The sequence below is a fragment of the Physeter macrocephalus genome, chromosome 14, assembly GCF_002837175.3.
Source record: "Physeter macrocephalus isolate SW-GA chromosome 14, ASM283717v5, whole genome shotgun sequence".
NCBI classification, from domain to species: domain Eukaryota; kingdom Metazoa; phylum Chordata; class Mammalia; order Artiodactyla; family Physeteridae; genus Physeter; species Physeter macrocephalus.
The window spans coordinates 66,345,141-66,365,511 of NC_041227.1; the positions used below are offsets into that span (position 1 = coordinate 66,345,141).

General features: G+C 44.9%; 1 pseudogene; it reads left to right on the forward strand.

The window, feature by feature from the left end:
• The first annotated feature begins 1,783 nt into the window (after window positions 1–1,783).
• Window positions 1,784–20,371, forward strand: part of LOC102980987 (histone H1.8-like) — a 160,314-nt pseudogene continuing 141,726 nt past the window's right edge.

The following is a 20,371-nucleotide window of genomic DNA, read 5'->3' on the forward strand; positions in this document are numbered from 1 at the left end:
CCTGGTGTGAGAACTAAGATCCCACATGTCACTGCAGCCAAAAAAAGAGAAAAAAGAGAAAAAAGAACAATGCAATTCAAAACCACAATGAAATACCACTTCACACGCACTAGGATGACTGTAACAAAAAAGATGGACAATAACAAATGTTAGCAAGGATTCAGAGATATTGGAACCCACACACATTGCTGGTAAAATGGTATGGTGCTTTGGAATAATCTAGCAGTCCCTTAAAAAGTTAAACATACAGTTACCATATGACCTAGCAATTCTAGCCCTAGGTATATACCTAAGAGAAATGAAACACACAAAGATTTGTATGCTAATGTTCTAAACAGCATTATTCATAATAGTCAAAATATAGAAACAACCAAAATGTCCCTCAACTGATTAATGGGTAAATAAAATTTGGTATATCCATACAATTGGAAATTATTTGTCAATAAAAAGAAATGAAGTATTAACACACGCAACAAAATTGATGACTCTGGAAAATATTAGGATAAGTGAAAGAAGTCAATCATAAAAGATTAATACTTTGTATGATTCCATTTATATGAAATTTCCAGAATAGGCACATTTATAGACACAGAAACTAGATTAAAGGTTGCTTAGGGCTGGATGGAGGGCAGGGTAGGTGCAGAGAGGGCACTGACTGCTAATAGGTATGAGGTATCTTTTAGAGGGAATGAAAATATTCTAAACTTTTTTTTTTTTTTTAACATCTTTATTGGAGTATAACTGTTTTACAATAGTGTGTTAGTTTCTCCTTTACAACAATGTGAATCAGTTATACATATACATATGTTCCCATATCTCTTCCCTCTTGCATCTCCCTCCCTCCCACCCTCCCTGTCCCACCCCTCTCGGTGGTCACAAAGCACAGGGGTGATCTCCCTGTGCTATGCGGCAGCTTCCCACTAGCTATCTAATTTACATTTGGTAGTGCATATATGTCCCTGCCACTCTCTCACTTCGTCACAGCTTACCCTTCCCCCTCCCCATGTCCTCAAGTCCATGCTCTAGTAGGTCTGTTCTAAACTTCTATTACTATGATGGTTGCACAACCCTGTGAATATACTGAAGAACATTAAATCATTCACTTTAAGCGGGTGAATTTTACAATATATAAATTACATCTTAATAAAATGCTTTTAAAAAATTAAGAGCCCCAAACCCAGGCCCAATAAAGCCCCAGCTGGTTTAGATATAAGAATCTTGGTTCTCTGCCCTAGGTAACCAAGTCCTTGCTGACTAAGATGAAAAGTTAAAGTGTAAAGAGCAGTAATCTTGGATTTAGCCCATAGAGACGTGAGAGCTCACTGCTTCATTGAGCAACCTTGTAATAGCCTCAGTTTCCTCATCTGTAAAAGGGGGTGATTGCACCTACCTTGATGTATTGTTGGGGAGATGAATGGTTTGTGCATGAAATGCCCAGTACCATGCATAGCATAGAGTACACCCTTAGCCAATCATCGGTATTATGATTATCAACGCACTCAAAGTATTGTTGTGAAGATTAATGGAAGCAATGCCACTCAGATGCTAAGGATTTGGTTTTTTTTTGCTCCTTAAAAACAATATGATGATGCCTGGGGGAGGGGGTTGGCCACCTACATCTGCCTGTGCAGTGGCTCCCAGGAACTTTGCCTCCAGTGACACCTTGACCTCCTCAACCTCCTTGACCTCCATGGTAGAATCATCCTTATGGTCTGGGTCTGAAAAGCCAGGCCTGAGCCATAATGGAGGCCAAACGCCACACCGCTAGCTTCCGGTGCTGTGCATGGCTGCAGTGCCAGGGCGCCTCGGTGCAACCATCAGGGTTTACATCCTGCTGAAGCATCCGACAGTGGAAGTCATTCAGTTCAAGTACATGCTGAAGCAGGCCTTGGCCTCTTCCTCAGGCCCAGCAACTCCAAGGCCAAGGGGGCCACCAGCAGCTTCAAATTAGTTCCCAAGAACAAAAGGAAAATTCAGCCCAAGAAGACGTCCGCCATGACAGCTCCCAGGAGATCCAGTGAGGCTGAAGAGAAGGGCCCCAAGAAACCAAGTGAGGCAAAGAAGGGCCTTCCCAACCCAGTGAGGTGAAAAGAGGACTCAAGAGGCCAGCAGAGGTGAGGACGCCTCGCTCCAAACCAGGAGGACCTAAGGAGAAGGCCCCCAGGAAATGTAGCCAGACCAAAGACCAAGAGGGAAAACTGGGCAGGGCCCGGAAGGCCTCCCCACGGCCAGTCAGGGCTACACAGGCCCCTCCCAGTGCCAACGAACCAGGCAGGAAGTCAAAGGTCAAAGGGCGGGAGGAGCCACTGAGACGTCAAGGCCCACAGGAAAACAAAAGCTGAGAGTCAGAGTTCAAAACTCATGGTCACCAAGGGCGAGAATGGAGCTGCTTCCCCAGACAAAAAAGAGGCAAGCCAAGGTCCTTAAAGAGGTCACTGTCCAAGCAGCTGAGGAGGCCAAGAGCCAAGGCTACCGCTCCTCCTAAGGGCAGTGGGTCCAAGATGATGCTTGCATCACTGGCCAGGAAGACAGAGACCCCCAAGGGCCCAAGAAGGCCTGGCTTGCCCAGCAAGGCCTCACTGTCCAAAGTGTCCAGTAAGAAGCAGAAGCCAAGAGCTAGAGGCCAGGGTGGAGAAAGACTGAGATTCTGCTTGCATTTTTATTCCCTAACAAACCACCATTCTATTTATTCTATTTAACCTATTTCTCAATAATGACTTTATCCCCCCAAAAAGCAAGCATGGTGCTTAAGGTATGTTTATGAATGAACGAATGAGTGAGTGAATGAACTAATGAATGAATAACATGTCATTCAGAGCAGATTGATTATTCTTGAAAACAGGTCTTTCAGGTCAAAATGCTGAACAACGGAAAAAATAACTCCCGAAATGGAAACCTTAGAGAGATGGACATTTTAAGTTTGAGGTTTTGCCTTATAAAAATGAACTATGGTAATTCTACTTTTAGCTTTCTGAGGAACCTCCATACAGTTTTCCATATGATCCAGCAATCCCACTCCTGGGCATATATCCACACAAAACTATAATTCAAAAAGATACCTGCACCCATATGTTCATAGCAGCTCTATTCACAGTAGCCAAGACATGGAAACAACCTAAATGTCCATGCACAGAAGAATGGATGTGGTACATATACGCAATGGTATACTACTCAGCCATAAAAAAAGAACAAAATCATGCCATTTGCAGCAACATGCACGCAACTAGAGGTTATCATACTAAGTGAGGTAAGTCAGAAAGAGAAAAGAATATTAAAAAAAGAATGTATATGTAAAAATGAACTATGAATAAGACAGAAAAAAAATGTCCAGCTTCAGCTTCAAACATATTAATAAATAAGCTGTGACAATAAAGGCCATGTATGGCCATGAATATCTCAGGGGAGAAAGCCAGAGAAGCAGAGAGATTCAAGCTGTTAAGCCCCATTCCAGGGCTGAGCATTGACAGAGGGGGAGGATGGTAAGGTGGCCACAGGACCACCAAGACCAAAACAAAGCCAAGTCCTGAATAGTTCTGTTTATTGTTCATATGGAAACCAAAGTCAGATGGGTACCTCTTGGTGGAAGGAGAACAAATAAATTCATTTGACATCTACCTGTGGGAGCCCCTGAATATGGGTTCTCTCATTTAATTCTAGCAACAAACCTGGGTAGCTGGCATTACTGCTCCCATTTTATAGATGAGGTAACTGAACTGAGTTTCTGAAGAGCGACATAACTTACTTAAGGGTATCTATTTAATTGTTTAACAAACGTGTCTCATGTGCCAGGACTCACTGTTCGAAGTGCTTTACAAGCATGAACTCATGTATCCCTCATATCAACACTGTGAAGTAGGGACCATTCTTTGGTCCACTTAACAGATGAAACAGAGGCAGGGAGAGGTGAAATAACTTGCCCAAGATCATACTGAAACCCACCCGAACCCAGCTATCTGGCCCTAGAGCCCATGTTCTGAAGCCTATGCTATGTAGACCCTCCAGTTAGTAACAAATCAGGATTCCAACTCATGTCTATTTCCAAAACAAAAACGTGGCCTTCCGCATATGAAATAATGTAGCTACGAGAGGTGCTAACATCTAGGAAAAAATAATTGGGCAATAATTGGAAATTATCGAATGCCTACAGGGGCAAGAAAAGGGAAGCATGTCAGATGCACCCGGGATGGGATTGGTGAGACCTAGGACCGGCTGCACAGCATATGCGCCATGTGAAAGGGTAGCTGTCATTCAGACCCAGCCACGGCTGCCACGGGGAACCGGGGATGCAGTGTTGCCAGATTTCAGTGCAGATTCTTCCAAATCTTAGAATGTTAAATAGTCAACAGAATACATCCGCAGGATTCCATCAACGTGAAGTCAAGAGAGCAGTACCTTGCAGACAGCGACCAGAGGGAACAGGAGGCACTGGTCCTGTCCTGTTTCTTCCTCTGGGCTGGTTGCACGATTGAGCTCACTTTGTGCGAGTCCACTGAGCTGTACCCTCGTGATATGTGCCCTTTTCTGTATCTGTATTATACTTTCAAAGAAGTTTCGCTTTCTGAAATCATGGAACTAGAAAGTCAGACTCTATGTCAAATACAACTCTTAACGTCACCAGTTTGCCAGTGTGAGGCATCTGTTATAAGCCTTTGGGGAATCAGTCTTGCCACTGAGCTCTTTGGGACTGCAAGTCTGCTCTTCTCTGTGCTAGGTCGTGCCAGGGGTCACATCCGGGGTAGGGAGGTAATGTCACAGGGTACGTAATGTGAGCAATGGAAGGATTGCTATGTCTGCCTGGAGGTGGTGAGCTCCCCTTCTCTGCAGGAGTTCAAGAAGAGGCAGGACAACTGTTGGTCCAGGATTCTGCAGAGGACTTGGGGAAAGGAGGTGAGTAAGGTTAACGCTGAAGTTCCTTCCAGTCCTGAGAGCTAGAGAATCCAAGACCATTTATGCAATCATTCATTCAACAGGGATATTACTGAGTATCTTCTCTGGCTCAGGCATGTGTCTGGCACTGGGGGTGAATGAAAGAGCTAAAACCCCTCCGTTGAAAGACTTTGCAGACTACTGAAGTGGGGGAGAGGGCTGGGGGGCTCTTGGGGAAGCATTAAGTCAATTCAGGGGAGAAGAGAACGATGAGGGAAGGTGAGGGGCTTGCTTTCATTTTCCTCACATAGGGGCCTGTCTTAGTGCAGATGGAGAGAAAGGCCCCCAAGAGGGAGTGATATCTCAGCTGAGACATGAATGATGATCGTGAACTAGTCAGACAAAGGGAGTAGGGGCTGGCAGGAGGAAGGAAACAAAAGCCCATTTGAGGAAATGGGGAAAGTCCAACCTAGCTGAAATGCAGGCTCGTGGAGGGCAATTGCGGTCCTGATGTCTGGCTGCATCTTTATTTCCACAATTCTAAGAATGTAAAACTCTAATAAGACTCTGTAACTCTGAGCATCTATGATTAAAACAGCTCTCCATTATTAAGATTCTCTGACTTGAGTTTCCAAGATTCCATGAATACACTTTTCTAAGTCTCTGGCTTGCAGGCACGATGAGTCTACATCCTACTTTCACTGCAGCCTGACCCTGTCCTGGATTATTCCTCTGCTAGTGTAGACAAGGCTAAAGAGAAGTATTTGGGAGGAAAAAGCTCATTCGCATTTGCTCTGCAATCTGCCTCCCAATTAGACCCTGTGTTCTGCTCTGGTCTGGGAAAAGAAACAAAAGAAAACGCAGACAGGGGCCCTGCTTATACTAATGAGTGATCTCCGTGGGCAGAGTTAATGCCAAGTCCCGATCGGCCACCAGGCCATCACTAGCATGGGGTGAACACACAGACTAATTCATGTGGAATAAAAACACATTTTTACATGGTGTCCTGACACCAAGACAGGCGTTCCTCCCCACAAAACAAGCCCAATTACCATGGTATGCTCCGTGGCCTCTTCTGTTCTATGAAAAAGTTGCAAATTCTCTTAACACTTTGGAGCTCTGAGAAGAAGAGCAAAAAGAAGAATGGTACAAATGGGGCATCTTTGGGGCGGAGACAGGTGAGTCTAGAGATGTGGACATGCGGCCTGATGCCAAGAGCTTGGGCATCAGAGTCAGAGTGGTTTTTATTTTTGTTAATTTAATTTAATTGTATTGAAGTAGAGTAAACATTGACTTTTAGAACTCCTTGCCATCCTGCATTGCCTGCTAGGATGTTCACGACGTCCTTAGGCCTAATTGCTTGGATGGATGCCTAGGAACATTTGAATTTGGACTTCCTTTTGTTGCTTCCATTTATCTAGTTGTTTTAGGACATCCCTGCTAATGCCCCATATCTTTCTTGCCTAAAACCTTTTATGGCCTTTCTAAGAACCCATATTCCCTTCAGCAATTTTTAGAAGCTAGCTACCAACAAGATGCCTGGAGATGTTGTTTGCTGTGACTTCCTAAAGATCTTGGCTCTAGCAAGAATGAGCTATCTATGAGCACTCGCTCTGGAGCCAGACTGCCATTTGCTAGCTGTGTGACATCCGAGCAAGTCTTTTAACTTCTCTGTGTCTCTGTGGCTTCACCTGTAAAATAGGAATAACAGCAGCATATATCGTGTATGGTTTGGGGAAGATTAAAGAAGATAATCCACACGAAGTGCTTCCCCACCGTGTCCCATAAATATTAATAGTTATTACGTGCTGAAAACACTGTAGTATCTTGTCAACCTGGTTGTGCATGAATATGGTGGTGTGGGGTTCCCTGGGCACGTGAGGGTCTGTCAAAGACTCACCAGCTAAGGGTGAGGCTGGAGGGGAAGGACTTGACTGTGTTTCAAGCCCGCCGTTTATGTTCATCATTCCCCAGGGCCCTCTGGTAACCATGGCAACCCAGCTTACAGGTTGCCAAGTTCAAAACAATATATTTCCAAGCAAGAAGTTTTGCTGACATCACCCATCCCGATGAGAAAGCAATGAAGGCTTGTTAGTCCTCGCTGGCGCCTGTGCCGGCCTGAAGACACGAGAGCCTTCGTGCCATTTTTTTTCACGTCTACCTAAGTAACGGTGTGAAGGCAAAAATAGAGCCATTATTACTAACTGACCAGCGTGATAACCTTGATCACCACTTACTAAGTGAACTGAGCCTGAGCTTTGGGGTCTCAAAAACTGATGTCCACTCTTAACTCAGTTATTTACTGTGTGACCCTGAGCAGGTAACTTAACCTCTCTGTGTTTCAGTTTCCTCATCGGTAAGATGGGAATAGCCCAATACTCCTCAAATGGTTCTTATGAAGATTGCACAGGGTGGTGTATGTGAAGGCTTATAGCACAGTGCCTGGCACACCGTAGGCTTGCAGTTAACTGTGCATTGTGGCTCCTGTTATCTGCTAGTGCACTCCTGATTCTATGCCTCTGCCTTCTCTGAGTCTTCTGCCAAGAACATCCTTCATGTCAAGCCTCAAATCCCTACCGATTGAAAACACACTCAATTTTTTCCTAAGCAAACAACTGCACAAAGATGCATTTACAAAGATCTTAATCACAACTGCATTTATAATGACAAAAAATTGCAAGCCATGTAAATATCCAACAATAGAGGATTGATTAAAGAAAGGAAGGTATATTCCTACAATAGAATATGATTCACCTGTTTAAAATGATAATGTACATCTGCTTTTATTAATACAGAATTGATTACTATATTATAAAATAAAAAGTAGATCATAAAAGAATATCTATAGAATGGTCATATTTTATAGATAGATAGGTAGATAGATAGGCAGATAGATGTCAAAATATTAATAGTTGTTGGCTAATTTTCTTTTGTTTAGTTTACTTACCTGTTGTCTTCTACATTTTTAACCACAAATGTGTATGCCTTGTGCAATAAAACATCTCTAATACAACCCTGAAGTTAACACTAACATAAATTAATATTAATATCCATTTTCCAAGATACAAGTCAAATTTCACTTCCACCACTACAGGCCTTCCTGGATACCTCTGGTTCACAGAGAATTTCCTTTTTCCTTCTCCAGGGTCCGTGCAGTCCTTTATGCATCTCTGAAGACATTTATTGCATCTTACTCTGCTTTGTGCCCACTCCTTGCTCGAGCCTATATCCCTAGGGAGGAAAGGTGGCCTCATTTAGTCCCTGCAGGCACCAGTCAGTGAATGAATGGATGAATAAGTGAATGAATGATGAATGAATAAATGAATGAGTGAATGCATCCTTCACTCTTCAAAATTCTGGTGTGATGTGCCCTCCTTTGTGAGGGCTTTCTAGATACCTTCCCTTTTCGCTCAACCTTTTGGGTTCTGTCCCCTCTAGAACTGGCCAGTCCGAGCTCTCCTTCCTGTTCTAACTCTCTTTTTGGCCTTTGGATGCAGAAGCAAGGGAGCCTGGGTGGGAGTGCATTGGACACAGTCCTGGTTCCCAGGGTGTAGGTGGAAAACCAGCAAACAACAGCCCAGGCAGTGGGAAAAGGCTTTCCAGGAAAGAGGATACTGTTTTCACTCTTTGGTATGACATTTCATGTGACCCTTGGAAGCAGAGCCAGGTAAAAGAAGGTGGTATGGATCCAGGAGCTGTTGGTCTCTCTATTCACATTCTCCAAAAGGGCTTGCATTTTTGACAAGTTCTTTAAATGCAATATGGTGGCATGTTTATTTGGTGCTACCAAAATTCCATGGTCTCCCTGTATTTCCCAGCCTCGCATGTCATTAGGTTAGAGCGATGTAGCCAATGGACTGCAAGGAAAAACAAGATGTGTCTCTTCTGCCCCACGGCCCTTAAGAACCTGTGTGGTACTTCCTCCACCCTTCTCTTCTCCTCCTGCAGCAACTTGAAGTCCACGTGTTCCGGGTGGCATAGGAACGTGATATAAAAAGCTGCCTGGCCACAGATGAACTTGGCATGACCCATTCAATAACCTTTACTGTGTTAAGCCAACTGAAATGTTAGGGTTTATTTGTTACTTCAGCAGAGCCTAGCCCATCCTGACTAACCCAGCTCTCACACTTCATCCAACCCCTGTTCTCATTCAATAACCTTCACAAGAAAATGATTCTGCATTTTACAAGATTAAATTTTTTTTGATCCCATTTACACAGTGATAGTGGGGCTTCACTCCACTGATGGATAGAATAAATAAATATTTGTGTGTAAAAAATGGAAAAAGAAATAAAAGTCTTTATATCTCCTGGCCAACCCAGCAGCTGCCTCTAAGAGGCAGGAAAGTCTGGCTCCTAATTAGGCATTTTTCCCTGTCCTTGAGCTTAACAAAACAGGATCCATCCAAACTGAATCCATCACCTTCCAATGATTTCCTCTCATGCAGGGACTACAGCATCAATTAGGCCCCAGGATGGATGCGGGTAAAACTTTGCTCCAACGAGCCTTGCTTCTCAACCTGTTTTGCTTCTAATTGTCCATTTATTTCTCTCACAGACAATGTCAATAGACCAGATGCAGCTTTTGCCAAGCAGTGTCTACTCCCTGGGGGAAAAGGCTGAGAGAAGCACCGAGGGTGGCGTGAATGTTTCCATGGTTAATTACTCACCAACTACCAGAAGGCTCTGCCCGGTGAAATCCCTCGTTAACCACCAGCCAGCTAATTAGAGGAGGCCTTTAGCACTTGCTCATATTCTAGAACATTTCTTCCGGGTTAGGAATGGACAGTCACAGGCATGAAGGGAGAGTAATTTATTCCAGCGGCCTATGGAGCAGCAGACATTTGACAGCCCTTACTTGGCATCTGGCAAACACCAAGATGAGTTCATGGAAACCAGCCCAGGACAGAGGTGCAGGGACCATTGAGGGAGGGAGGGATCCAAACTTTCCATTCTGAGGAAGAGCCAGAGAGTAACCAAGGGGACAGGGGACAGAGCCCTGCCTTTGGGAAGAGTGCATTGGGAGTGGGTTCAGGGAAATATGCTGGGGCCAGGTAAGTGTCACACAGGGCCCTGAGCTCAGAAGGATCTCATGCTCGGTTAAGTGCTCTGCTGTTGCTTTCTTAAAATGTTTAATGATTTTTAAACAAAGGGCCATGTATTCTCATTTTTCACTGAGCCCCATAATATTATGTAGCTGGTCCCAGGTACTCAGGTGGACTGGTTTTCTAAGCAGGCAAACTGAGGCAGCAGCTGTGGATATGGAGAAAGCCTCTATGCACCCAGGTACCCAGGACTCCCTGGGCCACCGGATACCAGATCCACACGACACTGTGGTGAATCTCAGCCAAGCTTGGGCACTAAGAGCTCTGACTCTAGAGTTGAAAAGACAAGGGCTCAAGACCCGGCTTTGCCAGTCGCTCCCTACGTGTTCTTGGGTAAATGACCCAACCCCTCTGCACCCCAGGTTTCCTCTCTGTGACACGAAGATGCTAGGTGGTAGCTGTTTCATAGGGTTATGGTAAACAATGGCACATAACTGTTGCTTAATAAATGTTCCCCAATACCTTTAATACCATCACTGATACTTTCATGGTTATCATTATATTTTCATCTTCCTTCCTACTGTTACACAGCTCCCCACTAAGTCTCCTGAGGACTCCCTGAGACATCCACGCTGCCTGAGATCTGGTCTCTCACAATGGGTGTCCTGCAGAAGGCCAGGGGAGGCCAAAGCATTGGCCCCTTCCCTCTCAAGTCTTCTCTCCTCCAACACCTTTCCTCTTGTGCAAATTCTCCCCCCATCCCAGCATCTTAGCTCCACCTTTAAACTTTCAGGATCTACTTTCACCCTGTAATTGTACTAAGGAACCCACCCTAAAGGAGAGTGACTTGCCCAAGTCCACCCAGCGAGTCAACAACAGAACCACGATTCCATCTCGGTCTTCCAATGTTTTCCACCCCTCTCCAAGATTTTGTATTCGACAGGGTAACATTGCTTCATTTCTGCCAGCCTCAGAAAAGTACTTCACCATGCTTTAAACTGACAGGATCTGCTCTTTCCTTATAAATTCACTCGAATCCCCCAGGATATAGTTATCTCCAGGAAAATCAAGTGTCTCTTGATTAGGGGCTGGTCAGAGCGAGACCCTGGGCTCAGTGCAGCAGCGGGCAGAAAGAACTGCTTATCTTAAGCAGCAGCAAGCCGAGTGGGAGTTTAATTGGCAAACAAAAGGAGAAGAAGAGGCTATTCCAGCATGACCTGAACTCGGCTAGTCCTGCTGGGCAGCCCCATCTGGAGGTTGGGAAAAGAAGAGACAAGGAAGAAGCATGCAGCTCCTGAGAAAGGACAGCTGGTGTGCCTGGTTCTCAGAAGAACACAGGCTCTGGCATCAAATGGAATTGGGTGTAAATTCCTCCTCTGCTGTTTATTAGCTGTGTGACTTTGAGCTGGTTACTCTCCCTCTCTGAACATGTTTTCTTACGTGTAAAATGGGCCTAATAATGTGTGCCTCTCAGGGCTGTTGACGTGTTTGAGTGAAATAATCCGTGTAAAGTTGTTGGTACCGTCATCCTCATGGTCAGCATCAGCATCATCGTCCTCATCAAAGAGCACTGAGATCCCTTGGGTCTACCCTCAGTCCTTCCTAGTGATTAAGGACTGCAAGAGCATTGAAGGACAACAATACTCATCAGAGCAATAAAAATAACAATAAAAGAGGGAGAGAGACATTAACAAGTTAGGCAGCCTCACTCTTGTCCAGACAGCGTACCTGGCACTGCCATGTGCACCTTCCCATTTCATCTTCACAACCTGCGGGTCAATTGTTATGTGCGCCCGCATTTTCTTGATGAAGCGGCTGAGGCTCCCCCAGATGAAGTGACCTGCCCGGCGTTGTCAGCTGTGCGTCTGATCGGGGGGCTCACCCTGGGTCCGCTCCCGGTCTGGGGGCAACGAAGACGGCCAGGAAAGACCTGACCCTGAGTTGGTGGTCTCCAGAAACCCCTGTTCCCTCAGACGGGGACGAAGAGGACACAGCAAAGGAAAGTGAGTGAATGGTGGCAGGAAAATGAATCGAGGAGTGGGGAGGAGATGCCTCCCATTAATCATCATGAAGAATAGGTCCCGGAGAGCTGCCTTGGGTTCCACGGTGATTAATGACCTTTTTAATTTTCCTGTGCATCGTCCCAATTATGCAGGAGCACCGAGGGAGGCCCCGCCTTCCCTAGGCAAGCAGGGAGATCTGTGCAATGCCCTGGATCGAGGAAGAGAGGAGGGCTCTGGGGAGACCCTGAGCTGTTTTCCAAAGACCTTGGGCCCAGGGGGCAGGGCTTGCGGAAGCTGCAGACCCGATCCCAGAGCTGGGCAGGACACGGGGCCAGGGAAAGACAGCGCCCACCTCTGGAGAGGCTGGAGGCGGGCACAGCTCTCTGTCCTCAAATTCAGTTGCAAAGAAACAGAATCATTTTCTTACCAACTCAACTAATTTTCTCTCTTGTGTTTCCATTCTTGCCAAGTGGCAGAAGCTTAATCTTGTTCCTGAGTTGTGTCTAAGTTCCGGACGTCATGGACTCAGAGTCTGGGGCAACTGGCTTCTTGAGATCCTTCACCAGGTGGGCAAGTATCTGCTGGTTCATCCATCATCCGGCCCTACCCTCAGTTGTTGGTCCGTGGAGGCTGCTGCTGGGAAACCTCGCACTCCCGTTCGCACGCATGGCTCTCTCTTTGTTATTACTCTGCACCAAGGAGCAATGGGACTGTGAAAAGGCTGCTTCTGGTCCCAACTTCCAAGATGGACCCCCAGACCTTTCTGAGGTCTCTGGTTCTCCAAACGGATGCTCTATTGAGAATCAAGGCACAGGGGTTGCCTTTGAGCGATGTCATCCTCTCTCACACGGCTCCTCTCCTTATCCCAGCCCAGGGCAAGGCACAGGGCATCAACCATCCTCTCCTGCTTCTTAGATCCTGCAAATATAGCCTGTCTTCTAAATACTCTCTCCCCAGAAAGTTCAGGCTTTTTGAATGCAAAAGCCAGAACCAGCAGGTTATTCCTGTTTGCCAGCCTGAGGTAGTAAATGCAATACTAAGCCTCTCTTTCTCTCTCTCTTCTTTAATTTTGAGAAGTAAGGTATAGGACAGAAGAGAAATCAGGGGAGAACCAATGGTGAATATCTCATAAACCTTCTTCTGCCACAGGTACAGAATGCTATGGAGAGGTTCAGAAGAAGGAATGAGCACATCCTATAGGAAAATCAATAAAATTGTTCATGCAGAGAGCTGTGTTTCTTCATTATTAAGAGCATAGGCTTTAGAATCCGACAGATCTTGCTTCAGTCCAGGGCCCCTACTTACTACTGTGTGACCTTGAGCTAGTGGTCTAATCTCCCCCAGCCTCAGCGGCCTCATCTGGAAACTGGAGAGAAGCAAAGCTGCTGTGGGATCAGCTAAATAGTGCGTGTGGAAGGGCTTTGCCAAGTCCTCTATCTGGACTCACGAAAAGAAAGACAGAGACAATTCGTTGGAGATGGAAGCAGAGAGAGTAGGTGAGCAGGTGAGAGAAGGTAACTACAATTTGGGGAAGAGGAACACAGAGGGGAGAGAGAGGATGGGTCTTCACCGGTGGCAGGAAAGAGAAACCACAGAGATGGAAGGAAGCAGCCAGACCTGGAATAAGTAAGGGAAGAGTGCTGCAGCTGGATTTGAATTTTTGCCCTGGGTGGGCTGAGCTGAGCCTAGACAGGAAACAGCTAAAGCAGCATTTCCCAAGCTTCTAAATGCACGTGCATTACATGGGGATCCTGTCAGAAGGCAGCTTTGGAGTCAGCAGTCCTGGGGTGTCTGTCCGACAAGCTCCATGGGATGCTGGTGTCGCTGGTCCGTGGACCATTCTCAGGTAGCGAGGGACCCTCAGGCACCTGGATGGGATGGCATCACTCCAGGAGTCTGAGGGGTCCCTATTCGTTCTGGGTCCTGGAGAATAAATTCCCATCCCTCCCCTACAATAATCCTCACTAATCTCTTGGTAACTTGCCCCTCCACTTTTTGCCAGTATATTAATCGGGGAGATAGCAAGAAATCCAGTCTGTCACTTAAGCTTTAGGAGTTGACTCAGCTGCAGCAAGCTGGCTTTCATACCTCTGGGGTCTGAGACAGCTGTTATCCCTTCACCTTGCTCTCTTCTGACGACTTTAGCAGGACAGTCAGGGAGTAGATACTGACCCCTCTCATGTATTTCCTGGTTTTCAGTCTCCCCCAGTCAACACACACACACACACACACACACACACACACTGCTACAGTAGAAACGAATAAATTTATTTGACTGCCTAAAATCAAACCCCTTATAACAACCTCCAAGGCCCTGAATGATGTACAGTCTGCCCCCCTTTTGTTTTTACCTCTTCTTGACTCTTTTCTCCCCCCTCACTAGGTTCCAGCCATACCTGCTCCTTCCTCTTCCTCTAAGCCAGGGTGTTGCAAACCTGGCTGCACTTTAGAATCACCGGGGTGGGGGCTAGCTTTTAAAATATATAAATTCCCAGGACCAACCCCGGACCAGTGAGATCACAGTCTCCTGGAGATGGGAACCAGGCATCAGTAAATTCTAAATTCTCTCAAGAGATTCCAAAAGGCAGCCAAGGTTGAGAATTACTGCTCTGAAGTTCAAAAGAATTCTGCCCTCGCTATCCTGCCTCCTCTCCCTCTGTCCCCAGTCCCCTGTACACTGGCTCCTCCTCATCTCTCAGTCTTCCACCCTAATGACTCCTCTTCAATGAAGCTCTCCACAGGCACCTTATCTAAAGCCATCATTTGCCTTGTTTCCTTCCTAGAACTTATCGCAATTTGTAATTCTCTTATTTACTCACAAATATGTTTATTCTTTCTTCCCTTCACCAAAATATTAGCCCTACGATGCCAAGAACCATCACTGGTTGTACTGCCACCATGCAGTGTTTGACCCGTAGCTGGGGCTCAGCACAAGGCTGATGAATGAATGAAAGGTCAAGTAAACTTTGCAGAGCCTTCATGTAAGATCCCCAAGTTGTGACTTAGTCTCACACCTGTTACCTATAGTCACACTAAGTGAGGAAGGCCTGAGCCTTCAGAAGGATGTTTCCCATATGACTGTATCCCTAGCCTTACTTCCCATTATCTCTCCTTAACCCATAATGACGTCTTTCTGGGGACTCCTTTTCTAAGCCTTCCAACTCAGTGCCCCAACCCTGAGCTCTTTGGAAGCCACACTCTTCCAAAAAGGAGGACAAAGTTTCAGTGTTTCCATGTTCTTGAATCTTGCATACTTTGGAACTCAGGCATGCGTTAAGGTCAAATCAAGGCTCTCATCTGCTGAATTTGATAGCTCCAAGTGAGGAGAGATAGTGCTGGATCCAACAAGAAGAGAAGATTGTGGATGCCCCAATTCTAATTCGTTCTCCCCACTAGCATTAGGTTTTTCTCCTTAGTTCCCTGGGAAGCTTGCACCCTCACCAAAACCAACATTCATTTCTCCCAGGGCAATGCAGTGACAGTTTTATAATATATGAGGAAATCATATCTTCCCTGTTAGCATAACAAGAACAAATAACAATTGTCCCTTCCTTCACTAAGCAGTAACTCCATCATTACTATCCTAAGGGACCACTCACCCGTGAGCTGGGGTTACTTTATCACAGACACCGTCAGCTGTGCATTTCTATTTCTTATCCTTCTAGGGAAAGAGGTGTGACATCCCCAAGTCTCTCACTTGTGACTTCTACATTCATCCTATCAATCCGGTATAGCAGTCCTTCTTGATCTTGCCATGCCCTCCCTTTCCCAACATGAGAAAAATAATATGTTCTGGTGAGATTCATTCCCGGAAGAAATGACTGGCTGTTGCAAAAAGAAAATCATCTTCAGAGTGTGAGCTGATAGCCATGAAGTCCCAGGTAGAGTACCTGGTGCACCATAGATGCTCAGCTTCTTTTCAAGTGGTAGCTATTCCAACGGCTTCTACTTCCACTACCACTATCGCTTGTGTCCCTGGCACCTAGAAAAAGGCTTAGTATCTGTCAGTCATTTGATGGATGCTTGTTGGATAAATAAGTGAATGAAGGATAAAGCTGGAATTCCTCTTAAAATCGTGTTATAGCTCTCCCACATTTCACAGCTGATACCAGGACATCTCCCTAAACTACTCCTGAGGGGCTTCCCTGGTGGCGCAGTGGTTGCGCGTCCGCCTGCCAATGCAGGGGAACCGGGTTCGCGCCCCGGTCTGGGAGGATCCCACGTGCCGCGGAGCGGCTGGGCCCGTGAGCCGTGGCCGCTGGGCCTGCGCGTCCGGAGCCTGTGCTCCGCAACGGGAGAGGCCACAACAGAAGGAGGCCCGCATACCACAAAAAAAAAAAAAAAACTACTCCCGAGTTCTGAGACCCGGCACTCGGCTGGTAATTTCCCTGCAACATGCCTGCTCAGCCTTTTGAGCTCAGCGATGCAAACATTCAGTCTTATTGCCTGGGAGGATATTTACACAAGCACACAGCCATTTAAAAAGGGCTCTGAAATTTATTTGCAGAAATCAAATTGCTGGTATGGATAACTAAATGCTGAATCAGGACTTGATAGATCCCAAAAGGTAAATTCTCTCAAGATGGCATTTTTGAGAACAAAAATAAGGTACACCGACATTCAAAATTCCACATGCACGTGTTCAGGATGGAGAGAATCATTCAGTTGTAGCTTGAGCAGAAGAGCAGTGGTGCTTACAATGGAATAAGCTCACTGACAAAGGTATTCTTTTCTGATTGAACAAATAAGATAAAATACCTCTTTGGCAAATGTAGAGAGTTGGTCCAACTCACCCTTAAAACAAGAGTTTCCATCTCCTATTTTCATTCTGACTTGGAAAGGAAAGTGATATCAAACCAACAGGGAAAATAAGTAATTGTTTTCATTAACTGAGTGGTTACCATGCAACACGTACCGTGCCAGAAACATCACATTGATTATCTCAATTGCATGAACTTCTTTAGTGTTTTCAGAGAAGTTGAACTGTGCAAAGATCCCCCAAGAGGGAACTGAAAGCTGTGTTTGAAACTCAGGTCTGCCTGACTCCAAGAAGCCGTCCTCTATCCTGCTTCATCCTGGTACTTAGAGGGGATGAGCCTCTCTTTTATAGAGAAAAAGTATTTATTCGAATCACAGACATAGGAAGTTAGTGGCCACTGAGCTCTGGTTTACTGCATCACATGGCCCATTTCATAAAATGAGTCTTATCCAGCAACAGCAGCAGGAGGGAAAAAAAATAATAATAACAACCGGCAATGCAGCCATTTTTTCCTTAAATGGCTCAAGAACTAGAAATGAGATCAAGAACCTTTTGATCCCCCCCACCTTAAGTAGTCTACTGTTGAACAAACCTAGAGAAAGCTCCTGCAGAAGTAGAATAAAAAATCAAGATTAAGTTAAGCAGAGATTTAAAAACAACTAAAGTCAATAAGAAGAAAAACTCAGGTCTCTTCTAGGAATTTACATTTCTCATTAATTCAACAAAGATTTATTGTTTCTTATTCTGTGCCTACTCTAGATACTTGGAATTCATCTGTAAATAAAACAGATTAAAAAATTATGTCTTGGGCTTCCCTGGTGGCGCAGTGGTTGAGAGTCCGCCCGCCGATGCAGGGAACACGGGTTCGTGCCCCGGTCTGGGAGGATCCCACATGCCGCGGAGAGGCTGGACCCGTGGGCCATGGGCAGTGAGAGGCCCACGTACCGCAAAAAAAAAAAAAAAAAAAAAAAAAAAAAAAAATTATGTCTTTAGGAAGCTTACACTCCAGCAGAGGGACATAGACAATCAAAAAATTAAAACAAACACAATTACACGCTATGATAAAAGGTGATACATAATACATTAAAAATAGGAAATAAGGAGTGCTAGCAGGGGAGGGGGACAATATTTGAGCAAATACTCGAAGGCAGTGAGGAAACAAGCCATGCAGATATCTGGGGAAAGAGTGTTCCATTTGGGAAACAGCAAGTGCAAAGACCCTGGGGCAGAAACATGGCTGGATAGAATGAAGAATAGCAAGGAGACAAGTGTAGCTGAAGTAAGACGATGACATCCAATAGCTCATGAGGACAAAATGATGCAGGGTCTTGGAAAGCTGTTATGAGCACTGCAGGTTTTACTCTGAGTGAAATGGCAAGCCACTGGTGGGTTTTCAGTAGAGGTGTGATCATGATGTGATTTATGTCAATAACTCAGTAGGAGACCAGTTAGGAGACCATACAGATGATCAGACCATCAGGGTAGACATACTGGGGCTTGGTGCAGTGTTCTAAACAGAGGTGGTAAGAAGTGGTCAGATTCTGGATAGATGTTAAAGGTAGAACCAGCAGGATTCCCTGATGGTTTGTGAGTGAAGTGAGAGAGAGCGAAAGAGAGAGAGAGAGAGAGAAATGTCAATAAACATACTGGGGCTTGGTGCAGTGTTCTAAACAGAGGTGGTAAGAAGTGGTCAGATTCTGGATAGATGTTAAAGGTAGAACCAGCAGGATTCCCTGATGGTTTGTGAGTGAAGTGAGAGAGAGCGAAAGAGAGAGAGAGAGAGAGAGAGAGAGAGAGAAATGTCAATAATTTTTCCCTCACCCTCAGGGCCTGTCATGCCTTGGAATATTACTTCATGATAGAATGAAGCCATCATGATATGTGAGACACGTAAACATTAATCAGCTGAAATATGAGGAGGTAACTGTACTTTTTTCAGTAAGTTTTATTCATAAGATATTTAATCCTGTTGTTTAAAACCTTGGGCAAAATTTAATGATGAGAGTTTCTGAATATAAGAGCTCAGTACCACAAGTATAAAATCATATATATATGATATTTATGAATAATATACTACTTGTTTATTATGTATATGCATATACTACAAGTATATACTACTATATATGTTTATATATATGCGTATATACATATATATATATGAATTTCTCAAAATTTTGGTCTGAGATGCTGCAGAAATGGATTGCCATTAACTGGGACGAAGATGATCATGGGTCAAACAGCTTTAGGGGGAATGTCAAGACGTCTGGTTTGGACAGGTTAAGCTTGAGATTCCTACTCGACATCTAGGTGGACAGGTTGGGTATGCGTTTAGATGCACGAATCTGAGTTCAGCAGACAGGTTTAAACACACCAGGAATCCAGGGCTCACCTCTCCTTTTTTCCTGTCCTGTGGCTTTAAATAACACATAAGTGCTGTTAAAGCTAAAATCTATAGCTCGAGTTCAGGCTGCGTGTCTGACTCTAGATTCATATATTCAATGATGAGCTTGTCATCTCTATCTGGATAGCAACTGACATGGTCAAGGATAACTCTTCATTTTTCTTTTAACATCTTTATTGGAGTATAATTGCTTTGCAATGGTGTGTTGGTTTCTGCTTTACAACAAAGTGAATCAGCTATACATATACATATGTCCCCATACCGCCTCCTGCTTGCGTGAACTCTTCATTTTTGCTTCAAATCTAATTCTTTGTTGGGCCTCCCCAGCTCCTGAAATGATACCACCATCTCTCCGCGTTTTTCAAACTGAAAACTTTAGAATCCTCTCCAATCCCTCTCCTTCGCTTACTCTTCACATCCAAGCCATCAACAACTTCATCTCATTCTACCTCCAAAATTGACACCAAAATTGTCCAACTTTCTCTATCTCTGCTGCACACTTCTAATCCAAACAACTGTATCTGACCTAGAATACTTCAATGCTCTCTGTCTTCTCTAGTGTTTTTTTTTTTCTCTATTGCACAACCTACAATCTGTCCTTCATACAGCCACCACTGCACTCTTCCAGAAATACAAGCAGGTACCTCACCTCATGCATAAAATCCTTCACTGGCTCCCATGGACTTAGAACACACGAAGTCTCATTAGCATGGTCTGAAAACCCCTGCACGAGCAGGTCCTGCCTATGTCTCCAACCTAAATCCAAGCCGCCACCTCCCACTATGATCCAGACATGCAGGAGGTCTTCTGCTCCGTGGGGTCTCTGACCTTCATCCACTCTTAAGAGTTTACGTATGCTCTTTCCTCACCCAGGAATAGTCTACCCACACATCTCTTTTTGACCTTGCTTCCTCTCATTATTCGGGCCTTAGCTCAATGTCGTCTCTCCAGAATGTTTTCGCTATCTGATCCAGTGTTAACCTACCCCCTCCAGAGAGATCTACCACATCTTTTCCTGGGTAGAATTTATCACTAACTCAGAATGAGCCTGTTGAATTTTTAACCAGCTTGCGTATTATCAGCCCTTCCCCATGAGTCTTGAGTTCCATGACAACTGTCTTGTTCAGCACTGTACTCCCAGTTCCTAATCAGTGCTTGGCACATACTAGGCACGGCAGAAATGCCTAGTCAATGGATCAACTTTTTTTTTTTTAACATCTTTATTGGAGTACAGTTGCTTTACAATGGTGTGTTAGTTTCTGCTGTACAACAAAGTGAATCAGCTATACATATACATA